This window comes from Sus scrofa, chromosome 14 (genome assembly GCF_054392235.1).
Source record: "Sus scrofa isolate SSC_HxYL_T2T_F1_AM1 chromosome 14, Sscrofa_HxYL_maternal_Yorkshire_Landrace_v2.0, whole genome shotgun sequence".
Taxonomy (NCBI): domain Eukaryota; kingdom Metazoa; phylum Chordata; class Mammalia; order Artiodactyla; family Suidae; genus Sus; species Sus scrofa.
Genome location: NC_139396.1, coordinates 90500235 through 90514777, shown reverse-complemented (window position 1 = coordinate 90514777; position 14543 = coordinate 90500235).

The following is a 14543-nucleotide window of genomic DNA, read 5'->3' as shown; positions in this document are numbered from 1 at the left end:
TCTAGGTTGTTGAATTTGTTGGCATATAATTGTTCATTGTATTATTTTATGGTTTTTTTGTATTTCTGCAGTATCTGTTGTGATTTCTCCTTTTTCATATTTTATTTTATTTATTTGGGTTTTTTCTCTCCTCTTCTTAGTAGTCTAGCCAGAGGTTTGTCTATTTTGTTTACCTTTTCAAAGAACCAGCTATTGGTGTGATTGATTTTGTCTATTGTTTTTTGAATCTCTATTAATTTCCTCTTTGATCTTTATGATTTCCTTCCTTCTTCTGACTTTAGGTTTTTCTTGTTCTTATTTTTCTCATTCATTAAGGTGGTGGGTTAAGTCGTCGACTTGAGATAATATAGGAGCACCCAGATACCTACAACAAATACTAACAGATATAAAAGGAGAAATTTATGGTAATACAATCATAGTAGGTGACTTTAACACCCCACTGACACCAATGGACAGATCCTCTAGACAGAAAATCAATAAAGCAACAGAGATTCTAAAGGAAACAATAGCAAAGTTAGACTTAATTGACATTTTCAGGACAGTACATCCAAAAAAATCAGAATATACATTCTTCTCAAGTGCACATGTAACATTTTCAACAATTGATCACATATTGGGGCACAAAGCTAACCTCAACAAATTTAAGAGTATAGAAATTATTTCAAGTATCTTCTCTGACCACAATGGCATGAAACTAGAAATCAACCACAGGAAAAGAAGTGAGAAAAAACCTACTACATGGAGACTAAACAACATAGTACTAAAAAAACAGTAGGTCAGTGAGGAAATCAAGAAGGAAATTTAAAAATACCTCAAGACAAATGATAATGAAGTCACAACCACTCAAAATCTATGGGATGCCACAAAAGCAGTGCTCAGGGAAGTTCATAGCAATACAGGCCTTCCTCAAAAGAGATAAATTTTTGAAACTGTATTTCTTTTACAAAATATTTCCTTAGAAACATACTTTTTAATTTTCAAGAAGCTTAAGGATTTGGGGGCTATTCAGTAGTGAAAAAAATTGATCCTTCCCATAATTATCCAATGTAAAGTTGCTCATATACTTAATGTTATAAAAACACCTTTCCCATTCTTCCATGTTTCATAATATTGAAACCAAGTTTCCTCTAACCCATTGTGTGGACTATGCATTTAATGATTCTTTGTGTTTGCCACTTGACACATAAATTTGTAACTATGAAACTTACTCTTTTGCTGGGAAATGAAACCAACTAAAATAATATTATTACAACATGTAACACAAACTCTAAGTTGCACTCAGGTGCATGTAAATTGATCTTGATGAACCAAATTATATTTTCCTATGAAAAAGTATTATAAATTAAGAAAAAAGTTTGAAATCATTATAAAATTCACAATTAAAAAAACTAGCAAATCATACTATTAAACATTTTTTAAAAAATGAAATCCAAAGCAGTAAACTATCCTGAGAATATCTGAATAAGCAGTTTAATATAACTGAGATAGAATATAATTTCAAAAGATGATGTATGTTAAAATAGTGATATGCTTGACTATACATAAATTCATTTAAAGTTTCTGTTCAACAGCAAAAAGTGTCTTACATTGAAATGCAACTGACAAATGTCAGAAATTCTACAAAAGTGGTATTATTTGTGAAATTATGGATACTAAATGTTTATTTTTTTCTTTTTGTCCATTTCTGATTGCCTAGATATTACTTTAATACATTCACATGAGGTCAGCAGGTCTTGTTTATGTTTATTCTGTGTTTTATTTGTGATTGAATTATAAATAATATGTGTAGATGAATTTTTTCTAAAATTTTTATCTATAAAGAAAAAATGTTTTTTAATCACGAAGTGCTTTTTAAATTCTAGGCAATGAAACAGGTGGGTTATATCCATTTATTTAAGTCCCTACATATGTTTTCCAAGTAGAAAACTTTCTTTAGGAGAATAATTAACAAGTAGTTGGAGAAGAACAGTTATGATTGGGACCAAAACTGCTGTGTCAAAGTTAAGCAGATAAATTTTTCTTTTTGGGAAAATAAGATTAAGTAGGTTAAATAACATGTGAAAGTTCACACAGGTTGTGATTAGAAAGTCTGGGATTCATCTTCAAGTTTCTTCTTTAAGCCAAAATATCGCCATTATGACAAGGTTTGGACACACAACATTGAGCCTTTAGTGGTCCCCTGTATGCACATCACCTATCTGACCACAGTACCTTTAAACAATATTATCTTCAGCCATAAAATGAACATGGATAAAATCCCCAAACCCATAAGTTCTTTTAATCAAAACCTGCCCCTGTAATTTCCGAATTCAACTGGCTGAAGTGTTCAAGCTCTACTCAGAATCCAAGCTTCGGTAGATTAATCACACTTGGTATCAACTCCAAGTCCAAAGCCTGACAGTAACTTTCAAAATAAAATAATGATACCTGTTCACAATTTGAGAATTGACAACTTTACTGAAGATTTTGAGATGGTGGTCAAGTTTATATCCTGAACTGCATAGCTTTCTGCCAACTCATTAACTCCGTATTTTTCTTGCTGCAGCACAAATTTCTCCCCAGTAGCAGTTGTAACCACACCCAAGCCCATAGAACATATAAACTTCCACCCCTCCCACCACCACACATATTCAGAGAGAAAAAAATTGTTTTCATGAAAAGCAGCCATGGGAATATAATCATTCTCAGCCCAACACCAAAATCATTCTGGAGACTGCTCTGCATCTCCTAACACTGAAGCCTAATATTCTCTGTGTTCTAACATATTTTCCCTTGAACATGGGAAGAGATGTGGGGCATGGGAGTTGTAACAGACATTTCTTATTTGTTGTTTTTCACCTACCAGGCACACCCAAAATTGTTATTTATAATACACTGCTATTGCTTTCCAGAAACTATCCATGTTTACTTTAAATGCTCCAGGAAAAGAACTCCCATCCTATGACTGGTTAAAGCATGGTGTGCATACATGACTGACTTCATAATGTTCACAGCCAATAGAACCAGTGATCAGATGTTTGAACCCTCAGGGAAGCATGATGTTTCTTTTCTGCTTTACTTGATCCTAGAAGAGTTTGCCTCTGGAGTTTCTGCAACCCTCTGAAAATTACTTACGGTGGGACATCTGAAAATGGAGATGCCATAGCAGACAGCAAACCTAAGAGAGAAAAAAATATGTTCTAAGATGTCATTTACATCTTTATCAAGCTATATGTGAAGCTGCTTATCCGTAGTCTTTTCATTTAAAGGAGACGATGAATCTCTTATTCATCTAAACCAATTTTAGTTATATTTTTCTGTTACTTTCTCAGAAACATACAAAACTAGCACTGTCACTTCTTGGATTTCCTAAAAATAATTCCAAAGATGCGTACAAATTTTATGCATAAAATATTTATTTTTTGTTTTTGCTTCCTAACATAATTATTCCTAACAATTATTAAATATCACATGCTCAACATTCAGATGTCAAAACATTATGTGATAAAAATTTTTAAACATATTTTTACATTGAATGATACAGATAATATAAATTGGATTGCAAGTGATAGAAAGTATGATATATTACATCGCTGACAATCTGCTGAAAGAGTGACAAAATGTACTGGGCTAACATGATAATAAGCTGATCTTTAACCGAGCAAACATTAGATGTACTACATATTTTCTTATTTCCTCAATTGTGCAGATAAATCTTTGTTGACTCCTTTATTTCTTTATCCTTTTTATGGCATCCCATGAAAGCAAGCAAATGAAACGTTGAGGTCATTGGACAATTTGAAATGTGTTCAACCATGGCCCACTCTAATAGTCTGAGAAAGCAGGTGAGTCACATTAATGTAACAAACAAACAATGAATAAATACTGCCCATGCTTTTGGATTCTCCATGAACTCATTCTGTTTTCAAACATTCTAACAGGGTAAGCAGCCAGAGCAGATATAATACCATTTATACCAAGCTGAGATTGATTTTTACAAATGTTCCCTATTGCACTGGAGTTATCCTTCCACTGTTACCTTTTCTGCCTTCCACTATTCTTAAATCATCTCTTCATATTCTCATATTCAGGGTTAATATTCAGATTTTATATACATATATAATATATATTTTATATATAAGCACCTTACATGCCCAAGACAAGAGTTTGGCAAATATTTGGTGGACACTGGGTTTCACTCAGAACGGTTGCTGTTTGCATATGAATATTTTCTCTTCTAGGGGATTTCTTAATGATGTGTACAAAACATTGCTTCATCTTTCTCTAGCATCCTATTAACTCCTTTACAATTTCCTCAGAAGCTTTTAGTACCAGCTTCAAGTTTACATTTAATTATGGAAAAGGTGTAAAAAATAATGTCTATTTTGGGAATTCAAAATACTATTTCCATAAAAGGGGTTTTATAAAACATCAAAATGCTTACATATGTATACATGTAATACATATAATATATACATATACATATATACACATATGTATATATGTGTATATGTAGTACATGCATAGTGTGACATATGTATAATGTTTATATATAATGTATTTAACAAATAAAATAGCTTGTTCTTTTAATAAAAATGAGAAGAGTGCAAGTTTGTTAAAACTTTATAAATATGTTTTCTTGGCCAAAATATATCTCCCAAATTAACAGTGGTTTTGATATTACCTTTTAGAACTGGTTTGAAGATATCATGCAGAATTAGAAATCTAGATATCATGATGACAAAATCTAAATGTGGCAGAATAGATTAATAATGTCTGACAACTATTCATGAGTATCTCTTTTATTAATGAAGGAGTAGTATTTCTCAACTGTTACTCCCTCAGTCAGAAGCTTTTAACTGCCGCTTTGTGAAAAAAAAATAGCTGTAGATACCCAGAACAGAAATCAGATCCTTAAAAGAGTTTTAATACGTTAGGAACTGATAAAATCCTGCTGCAGACTCTGGCACCATGGAGGAGGCTACTCAGCTGGAAGGCTTTAAATTAGTGATGGCCAATCTACTCCTATAAAATATTTCTTGGAAGATATTGCCTCCAGTTCTGAACACAGCCAAGCTAAATGAAAGCACATTCTATGGACAGCCCTCTGGGTCTGAAGTATGCCAAGCTCAGCTTAATAAATAAATCTGATTTATGGGCATTAAATACAAAGTTTATTCACGGCTGTGTAATGGATGTTTTGCAGAGACCGTTTTTACATACATAATATTTCATTTTCTAGAGTGAAAAGAGTGGGTTCTTCATGGGAAGTGAAAGGAGAGTGCTTTATTTTATAGGTGCTTTTCTGCCCTTTCATTTTTGAATCTGAAATACTGTTTTTCTTCATTACGTGTTGTTGCATTTGGTGAAAAGAAAAATGCTAAAATAAAACAGAGAGGGGCATGTTTGCCAGCCCCACAAGAATCTCAATGTGCACTTAGGAATCATTATATTGACACAAAAGTATTTGTAGATCATAATTATATTTATACATAAAGATCACATACATACACATATAGAAATGAGTAAATTATACAAATACACTCACCATACATTCAAAGAGCTTTTTTTTCAGCTAGCATTTGGAACTTTAGCTTTTTTCTGTTTTATTATTAAACATTTGATTTATACAAGATAATATATATAAAATATACACAGGATATAAAAAACAATATAATAAACTCCAGTATACAACTACCCAAATTAACAACTAGCCAGTATTAAATCCTGCATGTCTCTCTATAAAAATCTTCCCTTCTTCCACCCAAATATGCAACTATCATTATGAAATTTTGTTTATTTTTGTGTGTATTTTGTGTGTGTGTGCTTTTAGTACACATGTATCTAAACACAGTATATTGACAGTTTTTGTTATTATTTGCTTGCTTTTAAAATTATTACATATGGTTGTACGAACTTTTTATTAATAATACTTTTTATAATATGTTTCTAAGATTCATTCATGTTGAATGCAGCTGTTGTCCATTTAATTTTACTGCTGTTTAACATTACATTTTTTGAACATGCCATAATTTTTTAAACTTGTAATAGTCTTAGATTTAATTTTCCATTCTTATATTGTTAAATTGATTTTATATCTGAGGAAACAAAATTATAAAAACAGAGTGACATTTTAATTATCAAATTGTATGTGGCTATTGTAAGTTGTCAAAAAAAAAGAGAAAATATTAGATCAAAAATAATAGATATAGGAGTTCCCATCATGGTGCAGCAGAAATGAATCCAACTAGGAACCTTGAGGTTGTGGGTTCAATCCCTGGCATCACTCAGTGGGCTAAGGATCTGTCACTGCCACGAGCTGTGGTATAGGTCTCAGAGGAGGCTAGAATCCTGAGTTGCTACGGCTGTAGTGTAGGCCAGCAGCTGTAGCTCTGATTAGACCCCTAGCCTGGGAACCTCCATGTGCCATGAGTGTGGCCCTAAAAAGCACAATAAATGAATAAATAAATAAATAAATATCATTGCAATTCTCACTTAAGATGAAAAAATATAGACATAAAAATAATAGATATAAATATATAACACCTCATTTAGAGTTTATTATTTTTGTGCTGTATTATTTTTTTAAACTCCTGTAAGTTTCTTTTTTCCTAATGAATACAAGAATGCAAAATGAAAAGTGAGAGACAAACATATTAGGAAATAATAAATTGTATTTCAAAGCCAAGTTCTGGGCAACAATCTTGAGTCTTCCGTACTTCCCCACTGAAATCACTCATCAGAGCCTATGAATTTGACACCACTGTAATCATCAGAGCTATGAAGGTGACCCTTTAGTGGTCTTTTTTAACATCTTCATTTTACTCTGCCCAATTTCAAATTCCACCAATCTTCCTAGATTACCTATAGTAACCTCACAATTTGTGTCTAATCTTTAGTAAAACTTATTTCAATTACTTCTTCAGTTAAATCAGTAATCACATACTATCTATGTCATATTTAAAATCTTCTTTACCCTAAATGCATTTTTTGAAAGCACAATACTCTAAAATCTTAAATCTTCTATTGTGATATAGCTTTTGCTGATATTCAATATTTTATGCTTTCTGTCCCATTTTCTAAAAACAAATAAGCAAACATGGAGAACTCATTAATATGGAAATACCTTCCTGTAGCAAAGGACTTAATATATGTCAAGATCCTTTGGAGTTGACCCTATTAGCTTGTTGGCTGTCTCCTTAAAACTTGGACATGAACTTTATATACAGCATATTAAATGATGCATTGGAACTTCATTGAATTGATGCATAGGAAGGATAGCAGGAGGCTCAGAGAGAGATCTGTATTAGAATTAATTTACTGGGTAAGTAAGTGGCTGTATCCAGCATCTGATTGTTCCCTACCCAATGGTAAGGGAAGGGAACTCCTTTAACAGAGATAATAAATAAGGCACAAGAAGAGAGCCTAGCTCAGTGGTGAATGTCTCATGCAAGCCAAGATCTATGGTTTGAATTCTACCATAATTGTTGATTATGTGATGCTGGAGTGACAGAGGCCAGGTGGTAATGTATTCATCAGAAGAAAGATGGACATAATTATTGTAGTGGGCAGACAACATGGTCATTAGGAAACCTTGACATAGAGAAGTTTTGACCTCTGTCATATCACACTCAATTCACTTTTCTGGCCTTTACAAAAACTGGAAGGAAAATGGTAATCCTAATTAACTAACATAATTTTTAACAGTCATAGATTGTTCTGTCAGGTCTTTTATCTTTACTAGAGTAGAGTAACACACTTGGTAAGTGGCCATTGATTTTATAAAGCCTTCTCTCAACACCCATCAGTAGACCAAATCTTAAGGAATTCACTTTTACCTGTCAGATTTTAGCAATGTACTTTCATTGCCTTGACTCTAGATTACGTTAATTATCTCAAGTTCTATCATAATATGGTTCTGTGCATCTACATTTTAATCTACATGTAAAACCACTGGAGATGTTGTCAAAATGCACATTCTGAGTCAGTACTTTTGGAGTGGGATCTGAGATTATAAATTTCTAACAGGTTCCCCGATAACAGCAACATTCTTTAGCAAAGGTATAGACAGGGATCTTGATCACCTTGACAACTGGGAAAATATCATGCTGATCTTCTAGATTAGTAATATAATGCAAATTGAGCTTGCTAGGCAAAAACTTTCATGTAACCGAGATTTGCTAATAAGATAATTATATGTCAGAAGGTTTAAAAAAGCCTTGTGGCAATTTAGAGTCCTATGAACCCAAAATGTTTAGATTTCAGTGGTTCCAGGCATTTTTGTTATCTTTTCTAAAGCAAAGTTATCACAGCTTAAGAAGATGCACAAAATTTAGTAGTCCTCTTTGGACTTAAGAGGCATACACAGTGATTTTAGCAATAAATTCTGACTCATTGATCAAGCATCTGGGAAGGCTGACAACCTTAAGTGAGGCCTAGGACAAAAGTGAGATTTACAATTCTGACTTCCAAGACAATCTTTCCTGCAACTTAGCCCATATGACACTATGGTTCTTGAGATAGATAAAAATGCTCTGTGGTCATCTCTTATTTATCTCATTAGGAGATTATCAGACTTTTGGAATGTCTATGGTATAGAACCACTTTTCTTTTAAAAACATAGCTTCTTATGTTGTATCAGAATAAATAGGGGGGGAAATGAGAACCTAACTATAAGCACTAATTGTCTGTGTCATCTGATCTCCTCATGAGCAGAGTGTTAATAAAATGCACTGAATCAAAAAGCAACAGAGACACAGGAGAAATTCAGTTTAGATCAAAAGTGATACATTCAGGATTTGCCTTGAACGTGGCATGTCTAAAAGGCAAAAAACAACATACCCCTGGAGGCTTGGCAAAAGACAATTTATGAACAAGTGGTGCTTCTCCTTCAAAATACCCTGGAGGCTTGGCAAAATTCCCTCTGAGAACAGAGGAATAAAGAACTCTGTGTCCATGGGTGAGCCAGCACAATATGGGTGCCAGCCAGGACTGGACTGCTATAGCATTCAAGAGCCACCCATGAAGAGCCCTGAAGGACAGTGGTAAAAGACTTCCCATTTTTATGAGCAGTATATTTATTCTTCTACCTTGTTTGGAGGGAGAAATATTTTAAAGGATGGATTGATTCTGACTTATTTTAGGGGCCTTCAGAAAACAAGAGTGGAATTTCAGGGGCAAGGAATTCCTAGGAAGAGCTATGCAGATTTATTTATGGAAGTGATTAATACGTAAATATTTATGACTCATTTTAATGTCCATCAAAAAACACTGACCTAAGAAGAGGCACTCAACAACCACATAAACAGATTGACTTCACAACCCACTTCTCTTTCAAAACTATTTTAAGTGTGGTAGCAAAGGAATCCTAAACAGGTAGCATGAATGATGAATTCTAAACATGAATTCTAATTCTATCTCTTATTGAGGCTTATATAATATGGCCATCATGGACCCAATCTGCCAGGAGCAAAGACTGATGCTAATCCCTAAAGAAGCAACATTTTTCTAGTTGACCAATTAACTACTTGGACCTCCTTGATCCTATGGGGATAGTGGTGCATTTTTAAGAGAATCCATATATATTCATGTACAACATTGTCTTTGCCTTCATTACCTCAACCAACACAGGACAGCTTACTGAATACCCCATCTACTGAAATGCTGTCATGTAACCTTGCATTCAGCCAGGGAGAGACAAGACTTTTGGCAATGGAGTTATATTAATGAGCTCATGACCACAGGATCCAAAGTTTTTGTTTATTTGGTTTATTTTAGTTTTTAATGATGTACTCTAGCAAATATGAAGCAACCATTATAGTATAAAAGTAGAGTAAGACATTGATCTCTCAGGATGCCAGCTCACTGAATACATTCTGAGAGATTGGTGCACTATACTACAAAAAAAAAAAAAAAAAAAAAAAAAAAAAAAAGGCATATGGATGTAACTAATGCCTGATATGTGGGCTGTGCACCCAGCAGCTGAAATGTACTTGTCTGGAAAACTATATCTTCAAGAAGAATTTGCCCCATTGGCCATTTCTCCCAGTGACCCTACAGGTAGAATTTATATTTCCAGTCTCTATCATTTATTTTTTATTTATTTGTTTTATATGATTTTTCATATGCTAAAGAAGTGAGAGAAAAAAACAGAACAGTAAGGAAGGTGGGGAAAATGAGAGGTATTTCAGATAAAGAGAAAAATACGGAAAGCATTTTTCCTGTTGCTTGTACTCAAGCTTTGTCAGATGTGTAGATAATGGATTTTAAAAACAGAATTTCTGTTTCTGTGTGTTAATCACGTTTTCTCTGCAAATCTCCTAGATATTTCACCTTGATAAGAAATTATTATCAGATAGAATATCATTTATGGAGCAACAATGGATCCAAAACAAATTTCCTCTCCTTTGAATAGTCTGAGGGCTTAAGCAGCTCTATTGTTATGCAAATAGGATTCTTATAGTAATTTTGGATGGATATTTTCAAAATAAGTTATTGCTTGTCAGTAACATTTATGATTACCCCAGGTGCTCTAATGGCTCTCCTGTGATGGCAAAATGCAATGCCAAATAAACAGCTTTCAGAGTAGATGTTAGTGGAGGCAAATAAAATCCTGTTAGTGGCTTGCTTTTGCAAGTTCCTTAGCTCTTCCAGAGATTCTTTAGGATCAAGGAAAGTAGTAAATATTTACCAATGTTATTTTCAAAAACTCTTTCATCTTTTTGTTTTTATTCTGACATATATTTGGGGAAGAGGATTATAAAATCTACTGTAAGTTGACATTTTGAATAGGAATTGGGAAACTTTTTAGTAGTAATTACTGATGGTATTAGTTGATAATATCTTTACCATAAAATGAGAAAATCTACATTATGCACTTGCATAATTTAATGTGGATTCCAAAACATTTGTCTTTTTTTCTTTTTTTATGGCTATAGCCGCGGCATATGGAGGCTCACAGGCTAGGGGTCCAATCGGAGGCTACAGCTGCCAGCCTATGCCACAGTCACAGCAATGTGGGATCCGAGCTGCGTCTGCGACCTACACCACAGCCCATGGCAACACCGGATACTTAACACACTGAATGAGGCCAGGGATCAAACCCACAACCTCTTGGTTACTAGTTGGGTTTGTTAACCACTGAGCCACTACAGGAACTCCCCAAAATATTTGTAAAAAATTTAAAACAAAGGTGAAACTTAGTGACTTTTGGCAATTCAAATAAAATATATAACAATTTAATACTTAAGTTAAACATAAAGAGGCACAAAAGGGTCAATGTTCTTATAAAAATACTTATGAAACATTGTTTATTACAATATGTTTTCATTTAAAATCACACTAAAAAAAAGCTTGTATGCGTTAGTAAACTATTCTAAGAATGTGTATTAAGTCCATAAAGCAAATTGTAGAGGAAATAAAAAGTAATAATTATTTATATGCATAATACTCTGCATATTTAAAGATATTAGATAAAATTTTATCCTTTAATAAGCCTATGAGATTTTATTCTCAATTTTCAGTAAGTCTAAAAATTTCTACATAAGTAAAATAATTTAATATGATTGCTTAAATCATTATTTTCCTAACATGTATGATCTTAATTCCAGCATGCTATTTTACACTTTCTCTTTTTAAACATTCTCAATGTGGTTTTATATTTGTGCATTTTCTTTATTGGATTTCTCAAATTTATGTATTAATATAAACTACTTAGAATTTTGATTGTTATGGGTTAAATTTTTACTAGTTATTGTAAAAAAGACATTAAACTGAAATTCAATAATTCATGCACAAAATAAACAGATCTTAAAAGATTGCTTTGCAATTTCTAATATTAAAAAAAATTACAGATCGAACAGAAATATATTTCTAACTAGAATTTATAAGACACATATCTAAAATAAAGATGTAGTCAATAAACATCAAAAACTGAAACCAAGAATCATGTACTTAAAATGACATTTTGTAATAACAAAGGATATAATACAATTAAGATATAATTTTGAAAAATGTATTACAATAATTATCTTTGCATCAAGATGAGTATAGTAAAATTTTAAATATAAAAAATTTGGAGAAAGCTTTATTTTTATTATATATTTCTTTTTTTTTTTTTTTTTTTTTTGTCTTTTTGTATTTTCTAGGGCCATACCCATGGCATATGGAGGTTCCCAGGCTAGGGGTCTAATCAGAGCTGTAGCCTCCAGCCTACACCACATCAACAGCAATGTGGAACCCGAGCCACTCCTGTGACCTACACCACAGCTCAAGGCAACGCTGGATTCTTAACCCACTGAGCGGTGCCAGGGATCAAACCTGCAACCTCATTGTTGTTAGTCAGGTTCGTTAACCCCTGAATCACAACGGGAACTCCCTTATTAGTTATATTTCTAACAATAAGTAAAAATATGAATGAATATTAAATAATATGTCACAAAATTAGCGTATGTTCTTAAACAATATTAGTTTTATTAGCCTATCATAAATATGTATTTTAAACTAATGGATACTATTTATAAAAATATTACATAAGATCACACACAAAAAATTGTATTTTAAAAGGAAATTGCATGTGAATCATTCTATGACAACAAAAAATCGAGTAGCTGTAAAAATCAATAAAAATTTAAAAAGTAAAATTTCCAAAAAAAAAAAGTAAAATTTACACCCTAAATAGGGACCAAGTAAATCCACAAAGAATGAGCATATAACTATATCTTTTTTTGATGAAAGTGGGGGTTAAATAAGATATCTGCTTCTAATACTAGGACAAATTATAAAAGATGAAGGAATTGGATTGGAATAAATAGATATGATAGAGCACTCTTGCTGAGATATTTCTATTTTTGCACCCCCCACATATAAGGTAGATACAGACTGAGACAGTGTGCCCGCAGAGTAGATAACAGTTACAGTATTACAACTGGAACATCTTGCCCTGGTCCAACAATAAGGAAAGGAAGCTAAACTTGAGACTCAAAGATAAGCACAGAACTTTAATCTGGTTCCAGTTTGGTGACTTTCTGTATATCAGCAGAAACATTAGGAAATGTTCTATTTCTGAGAGTTTCCTCCATTGAGAACCCCACAGATTACAATAAGATAACTAGTCCACATCAAAGATCACCAGGCAGAAATGACAATAAGCTATCTTGTATTAAGCATTAATAGGCATGTTCTAGAACCCATATTACTACCGATGTGTGAACTGTGAGACACAGATTACAAAACAACCATGTGAAAAATGTTTAAATAATTTTTTGTTATCTCAGATGAGCAAGCAATGATATTCTTACAAATGAAGAGAAATATTTAAGAAACACATGAGACTTCTGGAAATGAGAAACATGTTTTTTGAATTTTTTTTTAAAATAATTTATTAAGGAGTTCTTTTGTGAGAGAGCAGATTAAGGATCCAACATTGTCACTGCAGTGGCTCAGGTCACTGATATGGCTCAGGTTTGGAACCTGGCCTGGAAGTTTCCACATGCCATAGACATGATCCCCCCTACCCTCCCCAAAAAAATATATATTAGGTTGTATGTATTAGACTCCATTCAAGAACACATTAATAAACCAAAAGATTTATCACAGCAAACACCCTAGACAACATAACAGAAAGACAAGATTCACACACTGGTTTATGTGCAATACTGTGGTCTTACAAATTTAGTGGATCTGTAATTGGTGTTACCACCTGATGGTGCAAAATATGTTTTATTACCTTTTTTCAGGATGTTATCTGATTCTTTTCAAGTTCTCATTTCATGTTAAGCTTACCACATACTGTTCAAATGTTATTTTAAAATACTGACATTATATTGATTGGTATTATAAAAAATGATAAATTAATTGTAAGGCAATTGAAGTCTTCACAATATTAAATTACCTTATCCAGCAACACAACATATAATTCCTTTTATAGTGGAAATTTTGGTAACTGCTAAATTTGTATATTTTCGTATAGGCCCTAATAGATTTTTTTACTTAATTGTATATATTTTTAGTTTGAAGGGGGTAATTTTTTTTTTTTTTTTTTTTATCTTTTTAGGCCTGCACCTGCAGCATATGGAAGTTCCCAGGCTAGGGGTAAAATCAGGGCTGCAGCTGCAGGCCTACTCCACAGACACAGAAATGCCAGATCCGAGCCCCATCTGTGACTTATACAGCAGCTTATGCTAACACTGGATCCTTAACCTCTGAGCTTAGCGAGGCCAGGGGTAGAACATACATCCTGGTGGATACTAGTTGGGATCTTAACCCACTGAGCCACAATGGGAACTCCTGAGTGGAGTAAATTTTTAAAATTTTTATTCTATAGCTGCTTACTGCTGAAATGTGAAAAACACGTGAATTTTCTCTTTTTCCCATTTATCTTTAATCTGGCCACCCATGTAACAGGCTCATTAACTTATTTTTAAAAAGCAGAGCTTTCCTCACTGACCTTTAGAAATGTAATGTCCTTTTTTGTTTCTTTTTATATATGCTAACCTGTCTGTTTAAACTATTAATCTTTAGAAGATATATATCCATATAGAATATTTTCTTTATGTTCTTTTTTC